The sequence below is a fragment of the Gnatocerus cornutus genome, chromosome 4 (genome assembly GCF_029298725.1).
Source record: "Gnatocerus cornutus isolate USDA-ARS CGAHR chromosome 4, icGnaCorn1.1, whole genome shotgun sequence".
In the NCBI taxonomy this organism is placed as follows: Eukaryota; Metazoa; Arthropoda; class Insecta; order Coleoptera; family Tenebrionidae; genus Gnatocerus; species Gnatocerus cornutus.
The window spans coordinates 8,709,069-8,727,843 of record NC_142236.1 but is presented as its reverse complement, the minus strand read 5'-3'; positions in this window follow the sequence as shown (position 1 = coordinate 8,727,843).

Below are 18,775 nucleotides of genomic sequence, written 5' to 3'. Positions count from 1 at the left end.
CACTTTTTATAGTATATTTCCATTTCAATTATGTTTCATTGTATATTCCGATCCGCCGTCATTGTGTGTGTATTACCTATGTATTAGTTATCAAAATTACAATTTATTCCCAAACAGAAAATTTTGTCAAAAAATGAAGAATTGATCCAACAAATTTTCTTTGTATGTATTAGTTAATTGTCAATATTGTAAATAAGTACCTATTATGTAAATACCACTTTTCTTATAAATACTTACTAACATATACATATACTCATTATTATACTATGTATTTTGTATCTTCATACCAAATACGTATCTACTTGGAAACAAATCTATTTATTATTTGAATAAAGTCCATTTGAATAAATTTGGCCGCTAGCTCTAACTCAGTACGCTATGGACCAAAATTGTCAGACTGACAGATTCAAGTGGCAAAAAATAGTAGTTAAACTAGGTGGCCCTCGGAATTCTGTAGATCTCGATTTTTTCGTGAACTTCGCTTTTCCGTGGCGTTGGATTTTAATTTAAGATTGCTTATTTGTTATTCTATGAAACAAAGATGGCCTCGGAAAAATTAGGTTTACCAAAAACCAAGTTTTACAGAATTCCGATGGCCACCTAGTTAATTGCATTTTGTCATTTAACATGTAACAAAGAAAGTGTTAAGATAACTTCATATTTTGTGGTTTTCGTTTTTTGAAACTCTGATAGAAATAATTACGCATGGCAAAATGTAGATTTTTCTGAGAATTTTAGAATCAAAAAAAGAATAAAAGGTTTTAAGAACCAACGCGCTTCGCTATTAAAAATTTAACAGTACTACGCAGAAAATTCATAAATCAGACAAGCTGCGCCTTTCGTGGTTTCTGAGCCTATTGCAATGAAAGAAGAAATATAAGACACACGGTGTAGTCTCCCATTTGGGCACCACGTCATAGCAAGAAAAAAATATACAACAGAATCTCGCGAATTTATATAAATTGGTAAGTTTCTATGAATATAGGCAATTTCTGAGTTGGTGTCCTCTAAGCCATAAAATGAGCCTGTTGTAAATCAGTAATAATCATCTCCTAATTACCCAATTTACGATTTTCTTTTGTTAATCTGATGCGATACGACTCTCGACTAAGTGTTGTCGATCTTTGTTCACAACATCTGATGACAGGGGTTTGAAAAGGAAAACAACAAACCATCACCAGCACCAGTAACAAAAGTGGTCCGGCTTTTCCGTGGCGTTGGATTTTAATTTGAGATTGTTTATTTGTTATACTATGAAACAAAGATGGCCTCGAAAAAATTAGGTTTACAAAAAAAAAACGAGTTCTAAAGAATTTCGATGGCCACCTAGTTAATTGCATTTTGTCATTTAACATTTAGCAAAGAAAGTGTTAAGATAACTTCATATTTTGTGGTTTTTGTTTTTTAAAACTCTGATACAAATTAATTACGCATGGCAAAATGTAGATTTTCCTAAAAATTTTAGAATCAAAAAAAGAATAAAAGGTTTTAAGAACCTACGGGCTTCGCTATTAAAAATTTAACAGTACTACGCAGAAAATAAATAAATCAGACAGGCTTCGTCTTTCGTGGTTTTTGAGCTTATTGCAAATTTTATTACTCATACAATATGAGAAGAAAAAATATAAGACACAGGGTGTAGTCTCCCATTTGGGCGCCACGTCATAGCAAGAAAAAAAATATACAACAGAATCTCGCGAATTTATACAAATTGGTGAGTTTCGATGAATACAGGCGATTTCTGAGTTGGTGTCCTCTAAGCCATAAAATGAGCCTGTTGTAAATCAATAATAATCATTTCCTAATTACCCAATTTACGATTTTCTTTTGTGAATGTGATGCGGTACGACTCTCGGCTAAGTGTGGTCGATCTTTGTTCACAACATCTGATGACAGGGGTGGAAAAGGAAAACAACAAACCTTCGATAATAGAGCAGCAGTTACAAAACTGGTCCAAAAAAAATTATAAAGAATAACAGAGTTCGCTCTCTTACTAAATTTCTATTTAATCAAAGAAATAAAAAAAATTATAAATAAATAGAATATTGACGTAGCCATGATGTTAACGGAGATGATTGAAGTTACAAAATTTGTCCAATCTTTTACGGTCGGTTTTGCGTTTGAGAAGCTCTGGTACCTGTCATAAGTCCCAACCATTTTATGACTTAACAGAAATCGCCTGTAAATTCGTTAAATCGCAAATAAACATTGCATTTCAATATTCTCGATAATAAGAATTATTATACACTTTCGAGATTTTCGCTGTCATATTTAAAATGGACATACAGAAAAATAGTCGAGTCAAAAAACTTTAGAACATTTTGAGATGTGAGCAATAAATGGGTTACAGTAATTTATATTTTGAGATCCATTGTTTGGAAACGACCTGTTTGTTTAAGTTTATTCATTTATAAATTGTATTGACCAGGGGCTGAGTTCACCTGATTTCCTTGTGATTTCGTCTGACAATCCCTGGTTTCCTATTGAATGCCCCTGATGTTCTAATAATTTTCCATCGATTTTGTCTAACTGTCTTTGTTTTTTTGTATTTCGTCAAAGCTTCCCTGATTTCGTAATGAATTCCTCTGATTCATAGTGATTTCCTAAGACTAACACACTGATTTTTCAGGAAGATTAATCCTAGAAGTTAATATTTTTCAAAAATGGCATACGACAAACTTCCCTTGATTTCCTTGTGTTTTCGATTAACATTCTCGGATTCTCGTAATTTCGTCCAAATTCCCCTGATTTTCTTGGGATTTCGTCTAATTTTCCCTGATTTCCTAGTGATTTTCTCTGATTTTCTAATGATTGGCCCCCGATGTTATAATATTTTCTCCTGATTTTTAGTGATTTCCTCTAACTGCCCCTGATTTTCTAGTGATTCTCGAGTATTGATAAGCATACCCGCTGTTTGCAAAAAAGGTTTATTTGCGCTTTTTCTTGAACTCATGCAATTACACAATAGATTCTCAGTTTAAGAAGAAAAAAAAAACTCATATAGCTCACTCAAAGCAAATACTTGTATCCGAAACATGCGTGAAAAATCGTATTTTTTTGTGAATTGATAGTACGGATCCGTAATTAATTAATGTCAGATTATGTTTTCTTCACAGCTCGGACTGATTTTAATAAGTGCCGTTTCTCTCGAGGAAAACAATATTTTATGTATTTAAACATTGTTTAATTATAGACGTACTTTTTGGGGTATTCAAGGTTCGGTTTTTGTTTTTGTTAAACTACAATAAAACGACCATCATTTTATTCCTTGTAAATTTATTGTTCTCTTCGAATTCATATTTATTTATCGGTTCATTTGTAGTGAACATTATTTTATCCAATCCTTATATACCTCCTCCTTGAACAATTGTCGGCATGATTTTAAAGTTAATTGGAGTACTCACTACACAATAGTACCAAACTACAGAATAGCAGATTTTGTTATTGATGAAAAACATCGGCAAAATGAGCCACCCGACTATCCCTGTCTGATAGTCGGTTTTTTTTCTAGTGACAAAGGGTGTAGAGTGGATGTCGATACTCATAAATACATATAAATAACAAAACGAACTCAAGTGCTATGATGGTGTACTCCTTTTGTGTAATAAGTACCCTAATTAAGTCATACACACTTGCATTTTTAGTCTCTCTAAAATCTATTATTTACTGCTTTAGGACGATTATAAGTCGGCCGAGTCGTAAATGGTACTTACGTTTTGGGGTATTTATGATGAACGGTTCGTTTTTCTTTTTTTGTTAAACTACAATAAAACGACCTTCAGGACTTCTTAATCCCTTGTTAATTTATTGTTTTAGTCAAATTCATATTTGTTTATCGCGACTATCGCTGTGTGATCGTCGTTTTTTTAATTGTGTGAAAGGGGAATAGCGTGACGTCGATTTAGAACTAATAATTAAATTATGAAGAATGTTTTATTTATATCATCAGAACAGAATAAGTTAAGATTTATTTGTAGATGTTTTTTTTGTAACTTCTCCCTGTACCAAAATCACACGCTTGCAATAAAATTTCCATCGGTAACTGTTTCGAGAAATATCCCAATATGCGACAAATTAATGAAAAATCGTATTGTTTCGATACGCTATTGTTGTAGTAGGTCGGGAATGGATTAAAATTTAGAAAGTCGAAATTGATTACACGTTCGTTTCTCTGATTATGCTTTAAGTAATAAAGTCTTCGTCACCCGGAAGGGGCAGTTTGTTTAGATACCACTTCAGATCCCAAGAAGAGACGTAAAAAATACTGGTCATAACACTCGGGTAGTATTTGAAGCTCCGTTGTCAAGTTATTTACAGTTGCAGCAGGTACCAATTAGTGATTTTATGGCTTAATTGCAGTACTCACTATACAAAAGCATTAAACGGGTAAATTAGCAGATTCTTAAATTTTCTTATCTTTTACATCTTTTGTGTAATGAGTTCCCGCAATTACGCCTAACACACTTGCATTTTTTGTCTCTCTTATATCTACTGCCGCCGAACGATTAAAAATCGACCGAGTCGTAATAAAAAAATTCGATACTCGTCGCGTTCATTTCATTTATCTGTTGTACTTTTGCATAAGAACCCCTAAAAAGAGCCTGTTAGATACTTGGTATTTATGCAAATTTTTTATGCAGAGTGTCAACAAATGTTTGTCCATCAAATGATGATCTGTGATTAAACAATTAATTCGCGTTTCCTGATTTTTAAGTGTAAGTTATGCATACATACGGAAAGCACACCTTGATGTCGAACTCGATTAAATAAATCAATCTCCGCTAATGTTTCCTTCGTTGCTCGGACCGATTTAAATAAGTGCCGAGACAAAAAAAAAACCGCTACCGTACATGTTGTGTGTACAAAAAATCAGACCCTTTTGAGATGTTTATGATTGAGTCTCTCGACTTAATGGTCATGGTTTTGTCCCCACGAACATTAAAGCATTTTGAAACATCTACCACGTCAGCAAATCCGGACGAACGAAAACGACTTTTAAAAATTTATTTCTCGAAAACCAAACGGCCGAAAAGGACGAAAACCGGCCACTTTGTTAGTTTGGAAACTCGTCGATTTTTCTAGCGGAGCAAAAGGAGCGAGAATGGTACGGTTCGGGAGGAGATAATTTTGAAAGTACGTACACGCTCGAACTCGAACATCTCAACTTTTAGAGTGAGGGTTACCCTACACGTTTTAGTATAGAGTTAATAACGTTAGCCAGATGTTCACGTTAACCCGTATTCACGTTATCGCGAATCTACTGTACTTAGTTTAGTAAATTCATACTATCACAAGATCTTATAAAAAGACAAACTTTAACACCTAATATCGTAGTTGAAAACACATTGTCTTTTACTAACCGTGAACTCTACTAATATAAAACACGTCAACTCTCAGAATTTTACAGTGTTGACAGATGGATCGACCCGATTTAGTCGATTGAAATAGATGTTTCCAACACTTTACTTTGGTGTGTAATCTCTAATTAAACCATTTAACCCCAAGATTGTTTACAATTTGAGCTATATATTATATATATTATATTATACAGGGTGATTTTTAAAAAAGGGCAGGCATTGTAGAATTTTTATTTATGAACCGATTTTAAAAATTTAAAAAACAAATTAAAAGGCTTTTAAAGGTGCATGGTGTCAAATAAGACAATGCCGTTATTGTTATGTTTTTTCATCCAAGTCTTTTTTTCCAAACACATTAGATATTAAACTCTTTTATAGAATTGGAAACATTTTGGATTTAATACGGCATTCGTAGGAATCCGTAAATCATAACTTGATTCTCAAAATTCGGTTGATTTGTGTAGTGTTGGTTGCCTATTTCTGACTATGTTTTTTGATTAATAAATGACAAAAATAACATCTTTTTTAGGTTCCATAATTTTTCCTACGATGTAAACTAGCAAAAAATAAAAAACAAAAATCGAATCATATGGCTTGGGCTAATAGGAATCGTAGACCAAAACTAAAAACTGTGATAATGGTGCTCCGAAAATCATTAAATTTATAATGCGATCAATCTTTCCAAGGCTGGTTGAGATGACGTTTTCAATTATGTAGAAAAGTGGGCATAGACATTGTACTGCTTAAATAATAAATACGCTAATTTCAGGATACTTCTCAGAAGACAGTTAAAAAGTATTTATCTTTCCATTGTCTGGGTATGCTCATGAATTGTTTCAATGACTGTAGTTTCTTTATGACGCCAGACAATATTACGCTTGCTTCTAATAATCAAACGGTTGTAATATAATATGGACGGTTGGCATCAAACAACAATTTCTAAACAACGTATTAACTACAATATGTTTTTAGATTCAAACTACATTAGAATTTGTCGCTTCTTAACGATTGATATCTTTCAAATCAAATTTTTAAGGTTTTTTCTAGTCTCAGCTAAAATATTAATGGTTTTAGCTAGTTTGATCCAAGGATTCTTCTTTTTGAGCAAATTTGATCTTCAATATTTGATCCAGTACAGTACTGTATACTGCACTTTATTATACGTAAGTCCATCAAATGTAATTTATTCGTCTTTAACTTTTTAGTTTTGTAGAGTACAGTTTGTGCTTTATATCAACCACTTGCTGAAAGTATCATCAGGACGCACATAGAGCACATACAGGTTTGGCAATTGAAAAATGCTCCAAGAAGAGTTCAGAAAAAAGTCAATAAAACACTTTTTTGGGTTACCTTTTATATGATTTTCTCAATTTTAAGTGGATTTGTATTCGTTATCGCACTGGCTTTCCCAACAGAGGACGACAAAAAATTCCTGTTTTATATCCCTTTTATTTACGTACATTTTGGGAAATGGGCTCAAAGTGTATTGTGGTGGCTGAAGGTAGCAGTTTTACCAATAATTATATACATAGCCATGGGAACACCAGTTTTCACTGTTTTTTACTACGACTGCCATTTTAGATTGCAAACCGAAATGCTCGTTTATAAAATATTGGACTTAAATGCGCTTAACAGTGAAAACCAGCAAGAAATTTTAGAAAAACTAACAGATCTTGTTAAGAAGCACAGTCATATCTGCAAGTACGAATCACAGCTATCTTTCCCACGACCGTTTATTAACGATTGTTGCTTAAAAATCGTTTATTATTGACCCTCATTAATGGACGAGTTTTTATGTGTTACTGGCGACTACCATTAAAATAAGCGCGGTTTGAGTGGAGTAAATCGAACTCAGGTAAAGGTCTCCATAGCTATTTCGCCAAAATTTTTAATTTTCTGAGCATCTATTTTCTTAAAATATGACGGAAATAAATAGTACTCACATTAAAAAGTGTCTAGTGCGTAAGCAGTTCCAGTTCGCAAGTTGTTGCCTTATAGTAATTTTCTATTTCGGTGCTGTAAGTCCGTCATTAAAGCATTGTTCTTCAATTGATTCCGATGTTTCCAGCGACTTTTTAAAGCACTTAACTGTTATTGAATTAGTTTAATAATTGATCTCAAGAAATAAGTTTAAAATTTTAAGCAACTAACAGACGAAATAGTGCTTTAATGAGGTACTTAACGGAACTACACATAATAGTATATTAAAACACCGAGTTTCATAAGGCAAATTTTAAGGCACGAATCCAAGTTTTATAATGAATGAGTGCCTTAATGGCCTTATGAACGAGGTTTTTATACTATTTTTCCTAATTTGTTCTTGTAACAGAGCTATTTTCGCTATTTCCTTATTCGTTTTCAGTGCCATAATATCCCATTTTGATACGCGATGCTATAATAGCTTTGTTTCCATAGCAACATGGGAATCTTTAAAATACAAATTAGGAAAAATAGTTTATTAAAAAACGAGTTTGATAAAACGCGGATTAAAACACGAATCCAGGTTTCCAGTATAAATGCTTTTAAGTTTAATAAAACGAGTTTTTTATGTCTATTATCACTGCATATTAAATCAAACTTATTTTACAAATTTTTTTAACGTTGCTGTGGTGACAAAGTTTTTAACGCATTCGATGCGGAAACAGTCTGTTAACGCACTCAAAGCAAATGCAGAAATAGCTGTTACCACAGTAAATTAAGAAATAATATAATAAAAAACTAGCGTTATAAAACTTTAAAACAATCGTTTTTTCCAGCACTCGCGTTTTAATACGCAGTTTTTGTGCCATTTATCTTAATTTGAACATTAAATGAAAATGGTCAATTAAACCAACGAAACTAACTCGTTCAATAACAGGCGATTAGTAAAATCGATTTATTAACACACAAACGTAGGTAGTGACGACTACGTTCATGGGTTCAGCATTTCGATGATTAATTGTCTTCATTAACAAACTTGTTGCTTAAATATAATATCTTTATATAAGAATTTGTCGTCGTCATTAGTAGGTACATAAAAATCGTGCATTAATACCCCGCATTAATGAACGGTCGACAAAAAACGTTTATTTTTGGGTTTTACGTAAATTAGTATTTTATAGCTGAGGCATGCAAAAAAAGTCAATGTTTGTTTGGTCATCTAGAACAGATACTCTTATCCGACAAATTTTTTACAATTATTTGATTTTCTGTCTAAATTATGTGAACTAATCTAAGGTGAATTTATTAAATAACTACCTTTTCCAGACATACTAATAAAGCTCTTCGCCGATCAGAGATTTTCGTGTTACCTCTTCAAATTGTTGGTACTATTGAAATGGCTAACGTCGCTCTATTCTACTTTGCGGTAAGGAAGTTTTATTAAATTTCTCGGTTCTACATTCATGTTTTAATTAATCTTTTAATACATATTGTTATTGTCATTATATTATGTTGATTTTTTTAAAAAGTTTTTCGATTATAATTACTTAGAAGTCAGTTTAAAGTGCTACATTTACTCTATATGTAATAAAATATCAATTTTCATAACTAATGTCATGTAAGTGTGAAGTTTAACGAACGAGGTGGCCGTTCGTCGAGCCTCAACTTTTGTCTACAGGCGTAATCTATCGCTTTGAGCACTCTATACGTAAATAACTATTACAGGTTCTTAATTATTAAAAACACTTTTGGAGAACCTGTATTTTGTTCCAATCTATTTTCAGTTTGAAGGCTCGCTCTCATCACAGTACTTTCGTCTAGCAACTTTAGCTTTGGTTACTTTTCTTACACTGGGAGGATTTGCAGTCAGCGGACAAGAAATTGAAAATATTGTAATACTTAAAAACTCTTTCTATTATTTTCCAAAGTCCGTCCAAGTTTTAGATGCTTTGCTTCAAGTGAATTGGTACCAATGGAACGTAACAAATCGGAAAATGTATTTGATTTTTTTAATGAATGCGGCTTCAGTTTGGAAAATTAAATATTCTCAGAAGATTTCGCTTAATTATGGGATGGCAGTGCAAGTAAACTTATAGGAACTCGTTGTTCTTAACTCTTTTTATGATGTTTTTATTTTAGGTCATTAAAGATTTCTTTTCTGCAGTTGCAATCCTGTATAAGTTAAACAAAGGTTAAAATGAAGAAATGTCGCTTTTACAATAATTGAACAAGTATAATACAACATTAGTTCTGTAGCTTAGTGCAAGGAAGGCCAGTCTAAAAATTTTGAAGTTTTTTGTTTTATATCGATAGCGGAAATAAACTATCATTACAACGTTGTTTTATTGCTTGAAGGTCAAAAGGAAAGTAATCTATTCATAGGAAAGAAACTTTTAAAATTCTAGATCTATTAAGATTAAATTTTTTAAGTTCATTAAATGGAAACTTCCAAGAGCTTTATTATCAGATTATGATATGGCTCTTAGTTATTTACAACTGCCCAAGCTCGATCTAAGAAGACAATACATGCGTATTTGTTTTATTTTTAATGTTTTAAATAATTATATTGATGCTGATGATATTATTCACTATATCTACTTTCACATACCTTGCTATAGGAGTAGATCGGTGCCTGTTTTTCACATTAAGAGTTTTAAACAAAATTATGTTATGTTTTCTCCAATGAATATACTATTGCAGTCTTGCAATGATGCAGATATTGATTTGTTTCGGTATAACTCAATTGAAGTTTTTAAGTCTAAGTTAAAAACAATGTTGTAAGGTTATGTTATGTTGTGTCCTTTCTGGTTATTTGTTAAATGTTAAATGTATGATTATGTAATGGCTATTAGTGGCGTCAATAAATTATTATTATTATTATTACTTCAAAAAAAAACTTGGTCCAGATTATTTTAATCAAAAAGAGTCTTGCAGTTCTTTACCTCAAGGAGTCAACATTTTTAGAAGAGATTTATAATATTTTTTTTAATTTATTGGGGTTCATCTGTGTAATATGTAGGATAAATAAGTGTGAATAAAAAAGTGCAAAAAAAGGTTTTTTTTCAACGTTAAATGCTGCAACAGCACTATTCGACGACAGTTACTGAAAAGTAATTCAAAATGTAATATCAACATAATGATTCTGAATTTGTGAAATGAATTATAAACATTCGTTTCCTTCTCATTGTTTTCTCATACGCAAAATTAGTTTTCTATCGCAATCCAATTTTGCTGTTTAATTAATCCACAAATAGGTACTTTCCAGAATCTTTTGTAAGAAGTCTGTTTACCTATTTGTTCTTAATTCTTTAATACTTAGAAAAAGTGGGGACTTTAAGTGGAACATTAAAATGTCGTTAAACTAAAAGGTTTTTGTAAACAATCTATTTGGGGTGGTAATATGTATAAAGACGACCGGTATGTACGAAAAATCATTTTGAAGTTAACTGTTTGACGAATTTTGCTCACTTTGTTTTCTTTACGACCAATTTCATGATGTGGCAACCTTGGTTAGATCAATCTAATGAAGATGAAAATAATGATTTTATCGACGTAATTGGTGTAGAGCCAATGAACGTTCCAGAGCAAAACTTGTTAAAAGAAGGTAAGTCAAGAAATTTATTCCTAATTCATTTGTTTTAGCGACCAAAAACATAAAGGATAGCAGCGCAGATTACCACGATGATATGATCAATCAAATTTTCGAGGATTGGTTCAAGAATCGGCTTCTTCCAGAATTAAGGGGATATCTAACAAACGGTAAATTCTGCGTAAAGGAAAAATTATATGAAACATTTTAAACATCCAAACGTCAAATGTAGCATCTCCCTTCAACCCTCATTATTTGTAGACGGCACTCTTTTAGTGAGTCACCCATGGTCAGTCTGCTTACTACGGTAATAAAACCATAAATAAAAACTACTTCTTAAAACCCCAGCCCAAGTGGTTTAGATTATTATTACCATCATCTTGCGGTCAGGACAATAGCTAATTAGTTTTGACTGCATTGATGGCCAAATTATTATTGCCCATGGCCAGTAAATCTTAAATACTTTGATAGTAGAGTCAGATACTTTACAAATTACACCCATGAAACTTAATAATTACAATATCTCATTATTATTATTTAATGTTTATCTTCATAAATAAATTAAATTTTTCCCGAAAGGGTGGGATTTGTGTAATTGCAAAAATTGAAGAATTAATAGATGAACTGAGATCTTCGAATTTTGTCCAAGATTTTTGTAAATGTTACAAAAAATAGTGAACATAATTAGAAATAATTAAATTATAAATAATATGTAATTATATTCTGTTGTTTTAGTGATTGATCTATCCTTTAAAACCTTTAAATTACGAGAAATTTTTCAGTTTTTTCACCACCCCAAAGTCATAATTTTGACAACAAGACGTTATACTACTGTCTGGTTGTTCTCAAAATACGTATGTGTGAATTTTGAAAAGTCTACGCATGTGAAATGCTAAAAATTATTTCGCTTTCAGCTAAGTTTTCGTATTTAATTAATCAAAAAGTCATTAAATATTCACTTTACAAAAATTGTATACAGTATTTAACATAGTGCACGTTGAACAGATTCATATGCAAAAAACAGAAACCAATTTACTCAAGTAGTTTTCGAGTAATCGTGTTTGGAAAAATACATTAAATTTGTCTTTATTAATTTGTTCGAGATCTTAAAAAATAAAGATAAAGGCAACTATTTATCACCTAAACTATTCTAAAACAATTTAAAATCCTAATTCATCAGATATAAAGTTCAAAATTTTTAAATGATTATTCTCAAAGCTACGTTCAGTTTGAATGAAAGAGAAAAATCTTGTTTCAGCTCTACCTGAGACGCATACATACAGAGGTCTCGAGCGATTTTTCAAAATCCAAAATGCGCTTCAAAAACGAAAAATCGTAAGCCATATACCGGGTATATGCGTAGCGTAGACCCTTAAGATTTTGTGTGTTTATGGAAAAGCTTCAGTTGTAAACTATCCCTTCGGCTACAAAATTGATTTATGGTACCCGCATTTCTACCTACCAAACAGACCTCTCTGGTACAGAGAAAAGAGATGTCACTGCTGGACAAGGATAACATGCATCGAATATAAAATTTTCCAAACACGATTTCTCAAAGACTATTAACTTTAAAAAAATCGGTTTGGTCGACATTATGTAAAATTAGTCTACGCATGTGGAGTGCTAAAAATTATTTCGCTTTTAGCCAAGTTTTCATATTTAATTAATCAAAAAGTCATTAAAGAATCATTGTACAAAAATTATATATAGCATTCAACATAGTGCACGTTGAACAGATTCATATGCAGAAAACAGAAAGCAATTTACTCAAATAGTTTTCGAGTAATCGTGTTTGGAAAAATACATTGAATTTGCCCTATACTGAAATTTGTTCGGTATCTCCTTAAGGGTCTACGAGCCTGCCCGAAAATTTCGTGTTTGAAAAGTATGCAACTTTAACAACACCTTTGATTGACAGCTGCCAAAAGGGATTACCGAGGATTTGGTAATGAGGGAATCATAAACTTTATGGAAACGGTCGCTTGACCTGCACATTTCTTAAGAAACCCAGCGGTTGGAACAATAAATTCGTGTTGGACGAAAGATGAGTTAAAATATCAGGATTTGAGTTTCTCTGCGTTTTGAGCTTGTGAAATTTCTGGTTCTAGTAGACAAAAATTTTACGGGCGTAATTTTTTTTCAATTAATTGAAAATGTATGTATAAAATCCCCAAATTTCCAGTTCCCATAGTACGTAATGGAAGAATGTTTTTTTAATTGAAAAATGTAATTTTCGTAAATGTGATCCAAAATTTTTCCTCACTGGTCGCCGGGGAAATTTTAAAATTACTTATTATTTTAATATTTTTATTTGAGAAAAACGCATTTTTTTTTTTAACCAAACCTTTTACCTGACACATGAGTTTTTGGACCTTTTAGACTCTGTTGTTTTCTGTGATTTAAACGTTAACTCTTCATAATAATACATCTCACTAATCAATAAAAATACTTTCCTAATTAATATTTTTTAAGCCAGAACCACTCAGCAAAAGCAAAATTGGCGTTTAATGTTATTATGCAAAAAAACTATTTTTTAAAAAATCTGAATCCACTTGTGTCTTTAATTGTACGAATTTTACACAATGATCCTCGTCTCTAATCTTACCTGCTACCGGTGGATTTTATAGGTTACCAATAAGACAATTAGCTTTCAAATATGTCGAAGCTAACACCACAATTTTCATTTCAAGAAAAGACTGTAAAACCCAAAACCTATAAATAAATACCTTGAAAAAATATTTAAATTCTTTCAATTTTTGGATACTTGTGTTTTTGACTGGGCTTGACTTGTAAATCAATGTACTTTTTTAAATTTCTAGAGTTTTATCGATTAAAGTTCAATGTTGTTTTTTGATGTTTTGCTAGAAATACGGGTTTTTGTTGAAAAAAATGCATAGAAAATAGGAAAATGACTAAGAAAACTAGGCATAATAATCTGAGTTAGAATATATCATATATTTAACTACTTATTGTTTCAACATATAGTGTATTAACTTAAAAAAATGTATGTTTGAATAAAAAATAAGTACCTTCAACTTTTAACTTTTTTAAAAACAAGGGAAAGTCTGAAAAATATACTTGAAAAGGTAAAATCTCTAATTTTGAGTGTTTTTGAAAGGGAAATTCGCTTCGCTCATGGAGATTTTGTCCGAAATTTGTTTGAACAAAACCGTATTCATTTTTGTTCTGAAGTAGCCCAACAGAAAAAACAGGGTAAAAAGACGAATTTTAAGTATTTTTAAATGGTAACTTTTCTTGGCCGAAACCGTATTCACGTTTGATAAAACAAGATATATTTCTTAAAATTTTGACTTTTTTAAAAAGGGTGACTTCGAAAAACCGAGCGAATTCTTTAAAAATTTTAACTTTTTAAAAACTTTTGAAAACCAGACTAAAAGCATTAAAAACAAAGTGTTCTGAGAGGGCCTACTAGTACAAAATTCAAAACAGGGTAAAATCTTTGAAAACAGGACAAAAGACGAACTTTAAGTATATTTAAATTGTAACTTTTCTTGGCCGAAACCATATTCATATGTGTGCTGAAGTGGCTCCATAGAAAAACTGAGCAAAAAAGGCAAATTTTATCTTTTAATTAAGAAGACTGTTAAAATAGGACTAAACTGCTTAAAAAACGAAGTATTTCGAAAAACCGGGCAATTTCTTTAAAAAATGTTAATTTTAAAATATACCTTAAAAACGGGAGTCTTTTCACGATTTTTCTGCTTTTCTGTTAACCCTTGAAAATCGGGGTGTTTTCCTTAAAAAGTAGCTGTGTTCTCAAGGGGCCATCTTAGTAGTTTAATTATACGAATTTTAAAAGCAATTAAAAATGTATTTCGAAAACCTATAAATAAATATCTTGAAAAAATATTTAAATTCTTTCAATCTTTGGATACTTGTGTTTTTGACTGTGCTCGACTTGTAAATCAATGTACCTACTTTTTTAAATTTCTAGAGTTTTGTCGATTAAAGTTGGTCAGTTGCTTTTATCAAACTTGCACGTCAGCAGTTTTTGACAAAATTTGGTGTTTGGGAATAAATTGTGTTTTTGATAATTTTTATCAACACCAAGATTTGAGCCAACAATTTTATTAAAAAACGGTGATGAAAAAAATTAGGAATAGTTCCGAAAGTAAAAATGTAATTAGCGGTTTTAAGTCAGAATTATCGGATAAAGTTTTTGAAATAGAAAATGTTCCCAATAATACACATTTTATAATTGCGGAAAAAAGGTCTTCTAATTTAAAACTGGAAAATACGAAATGTAAAATTAATGCGTAAATAACAAAATTTTGTGTGAAAAACAGTGAATTATACCGAGTCCGGCAACAGTAATAATCACCCTCAAAATCGTTTTTAGTTTCAAAAATAAATATTTGCAATTTTGCATTCGCTTTATCAAGCTTAACAATCTAAAGCAAAAATTTGCGATGCGTTAGAAGAGTAATTTTTAGCGATGTTTGAGTTTTTGCGTAAATACTCGCGAATTGTTTTTTTAACATAACTGTGACCAGCTTCATCTTAAATTTAATGTAACTGAGCATAAATTGCTGTTTTAACAAGTTAGTTTTCAAAACTATGACGGACAGTGGCAAACTACATCAATTTTTTACAAGTCACTTCAATTTTGATTAACGTTGATTGTTGCACTTTTTGGATACTAAATAGAAATAGTTAATTATTTACATTGAAAAATAAGAACTTAGGGCCCGATTTTAAATCAGTGGCGTAAAATTGCGTTGTCGCAGTTGAAGATACCTTTGCTCCCTACCATCGCTAAAGAATTATTTACAATGTCAGGATTAATATGAAGGTTTACTGCCTTAATTACTTAAATATTTTTAACACATTTATATTAAAATATATATATATATATTGAATGGTTCCAAAAACCCTCACAAATAGATAAAAATTACACTTTTAAGGCGTCGCGACGCCAAAACTATCGGTGATAAAGAACAAGTTTTTGCGTCATCTTCTAGAGCTTCTTCGATTATCCATTAGCGTATGTAAATTTTTAAAATTTTACCTCTATAAGACAATTTTGGGGGTGACCACAAATGTTGCCGGACCCTGTATCAGAGATAATAAAATATTATTTCTCAATACACTAGCTACAAGTGTAAGACGATAAAAATGTGGTATTTGTAATAATGGTGATGACGTAACTGGGAGTCATTAATGTTGTAATTAAGAGCCCTTGGACTGGCTCAGTAACTTGTGCGCACCCCGGGTTGGGGTGAACGACGCCAGAATGTGTGGCTTAAGTCAGTAAGGATTGGGCGGTGAAAGTGAAGAGTAGAATGAGTGTCGTGCGTGAAGGTGTTCTGGATGGGAACAATTTCCAGAACACCGGTGTGTTTACCTGGATGGGCGTGATTTCCAGGTAGCGTTCTGGATGGGCATAATTTCCAGAACGCTGGTGTGATAACTTGGATGGGCACAATTTCCAAGTGGCGCTCTGGATGGGCATAATTTCCAGAGCGTCGGTGTATTGACTTGGATGGGCATAATTTCCAAGTAGCGTTCTAGATGGGCATAATTTCTAGGACGCTGGTATAATGACTTGGATGGGGATAATTTCCAAGTTGCGTTCTGGATGGGGATAATTTCCAGAGCGCGGGTTTGATTGCTTGGATGGGAATAATTTCCAAGTGGCGTCTGGATGGGAAAAATTTCCAGTACGCGGGTGGGTACGGTGATGGTAGATTTCACCGTACTCGAAGAAAGAAAAAGATGCCGAGATGCTGCCAAGACGTGGGTAACGACCAGCCGTTCGAGTAACTCTCCAGGGTCGGAGTAAGGACATGGGTGTCCTGCCGTTGCAGAAATGGGGTCAGTGCCAGCAGTCCGAGCCGCTATCCAGCGATGGGGCAGGGGGGCGGAGCTCCCCCGGTAAGTTAATCCATTATAAATGATTAAGGCCGATAAGGCAGGTGGCAATATGTTTTGTTGCGAGAATTCCGTGACTTCCCAGTTGAGCTAAGCCCGGACCTGACTAAACAAGGGTGTTCCGGAAGGGGTGAGTCAAGTAGCATTGTGTTGGTAGTTATAAGTACCCTTTCAAGGAAGGAAAATGAGTACAACCCTGTAATGAGGGTTGGTTTCGTAAATTCAGCATTTAAGCGTAAAAAAATCGATTTACAATTCAGAAGTGGGATCTGAATTTGCGTGTCATTGAATAAAATAATGGGTACTCTAAACCAACTGTGTACTACTTGACTTGTAAGGTTGTGTCTTACGGTTTTACCTGACATAAATGTAACGCTGCGAATCGTTTACATGTGTAAAAATCTCTAATAATACCAAAATGCCATTGCATGATCTGCATGTGTGTAGAATTATTAGTGCACGCCGTATCTAATCGCCAGACGTTTCCCATGTTAGCCGACCACTTCGTTTTAGGGTGTTAGAAAACGAAACATAAACGTCAGTCTCACTCCTTAAGAGCAGACGATAAGTTATTGGTATTGGGAGAATTAGTGTGAAAAATACCATGAGACGGTTTTTAACTTGAGGGTAAAGTAAGAAAGTCTTAATGGTCATGAGAGAGAGGGCAACATAGAAAATAATAAAACAGTAACTTGACTAGCAAAAATTAATTGGTACCACAATGGGTGATGTAATTTTAATGCTGTTAAGATTTGGTTTTGTTGCATCAGTCTAGCTAATTAGGGTGAATATGAATTTCATGTAAAACGATTACGACGATAAGGTTCTGGTACGATTGAGCTGGATTGAGATCGAACTCTTCAGCTGAAGGACAAGTGTTGGGTCGTGACACATTAATGGCCTACTCCCCCAACAAACAGCTGCGAGCACGATGACCCGGAAAAGGGATGCGAACCATTTTTGGTTGACCGTGAATTGAGAACAATAACTGTAATCGTTTTTGTACAACGAAACATTGGGTAAATCATGAGGCTATCGGTGTTTCAAATTAATTGATTTGATTGCGATAAAACACTGGATAGGAAGTACCGAATCAAGAACTAAAAGGGCGCGTAATCTTCAAGGGCAACAAAGTACGATAAAGTAACATCACGATTGTCTCCGTGATGAATGATGGGTGCCGAACGATGAGATCGGTAAGGGTACTACAATTTATGTGATTGATATCACGCTAATAAGGGTTCAGAATAAACAACACTCAACACGAATATTAACAACGAGACCAGTTTAGGTAATCAAGGTATTGCCCAATGAAGCAAACAGGAAACAAACTGTTTTTGTGATTACCTCAAGCAGTAAAAGAAGACTGTCCGAATAATCTGATGGTAAACAATGAGAAAGGGGTAAGGTCAACAATCCTGTGCAAAATTAAACGTTTTGAATTTTTGCAAATTGCTGACTGGAAAAATTGGCGAAGTTAATGTGGAGTGTATTTTGGCACAACAGAAGATGATTGATTGGATTCATCGTCCATCAAAAATCACCAATCGTTATCATCGAACGAGAGCAGAACTGCAAAGTCCAACACCATGACGAGGGACGTTGCAAATGGTGTAAAGGGTTGATTTATGATCAACCGAATTTGAAGAAATGGAGAAAATGCAAAATTTCGTACAATTGTACCGCAGAGTTAAGTTTCAAAGCGGTGATGACATCAAAAGCACTTTCTTCAAATTTAAGGGAAGAAGAAATGATAATCGGGAAGCTGGGGCGCATCAACGAGATTCAAGTTGCATTGATGTGCGATTTAACTAACCGCAGAATAATGTCGATGGTGATATCGAAACGTGCAAAGTCTAATATCTGTCTTCATCTTCAACTCTTTAATTAACACCGTAGAGGATTGACACAGAACGGAACACTTAACGTTTGATGCGTCAATCGCTAAATTAGAAGAAAAGAAAGCACCGAGAAATTTCGTAAAGTGACAGAGACAATGGTAGCGCTTCGAAAGCAT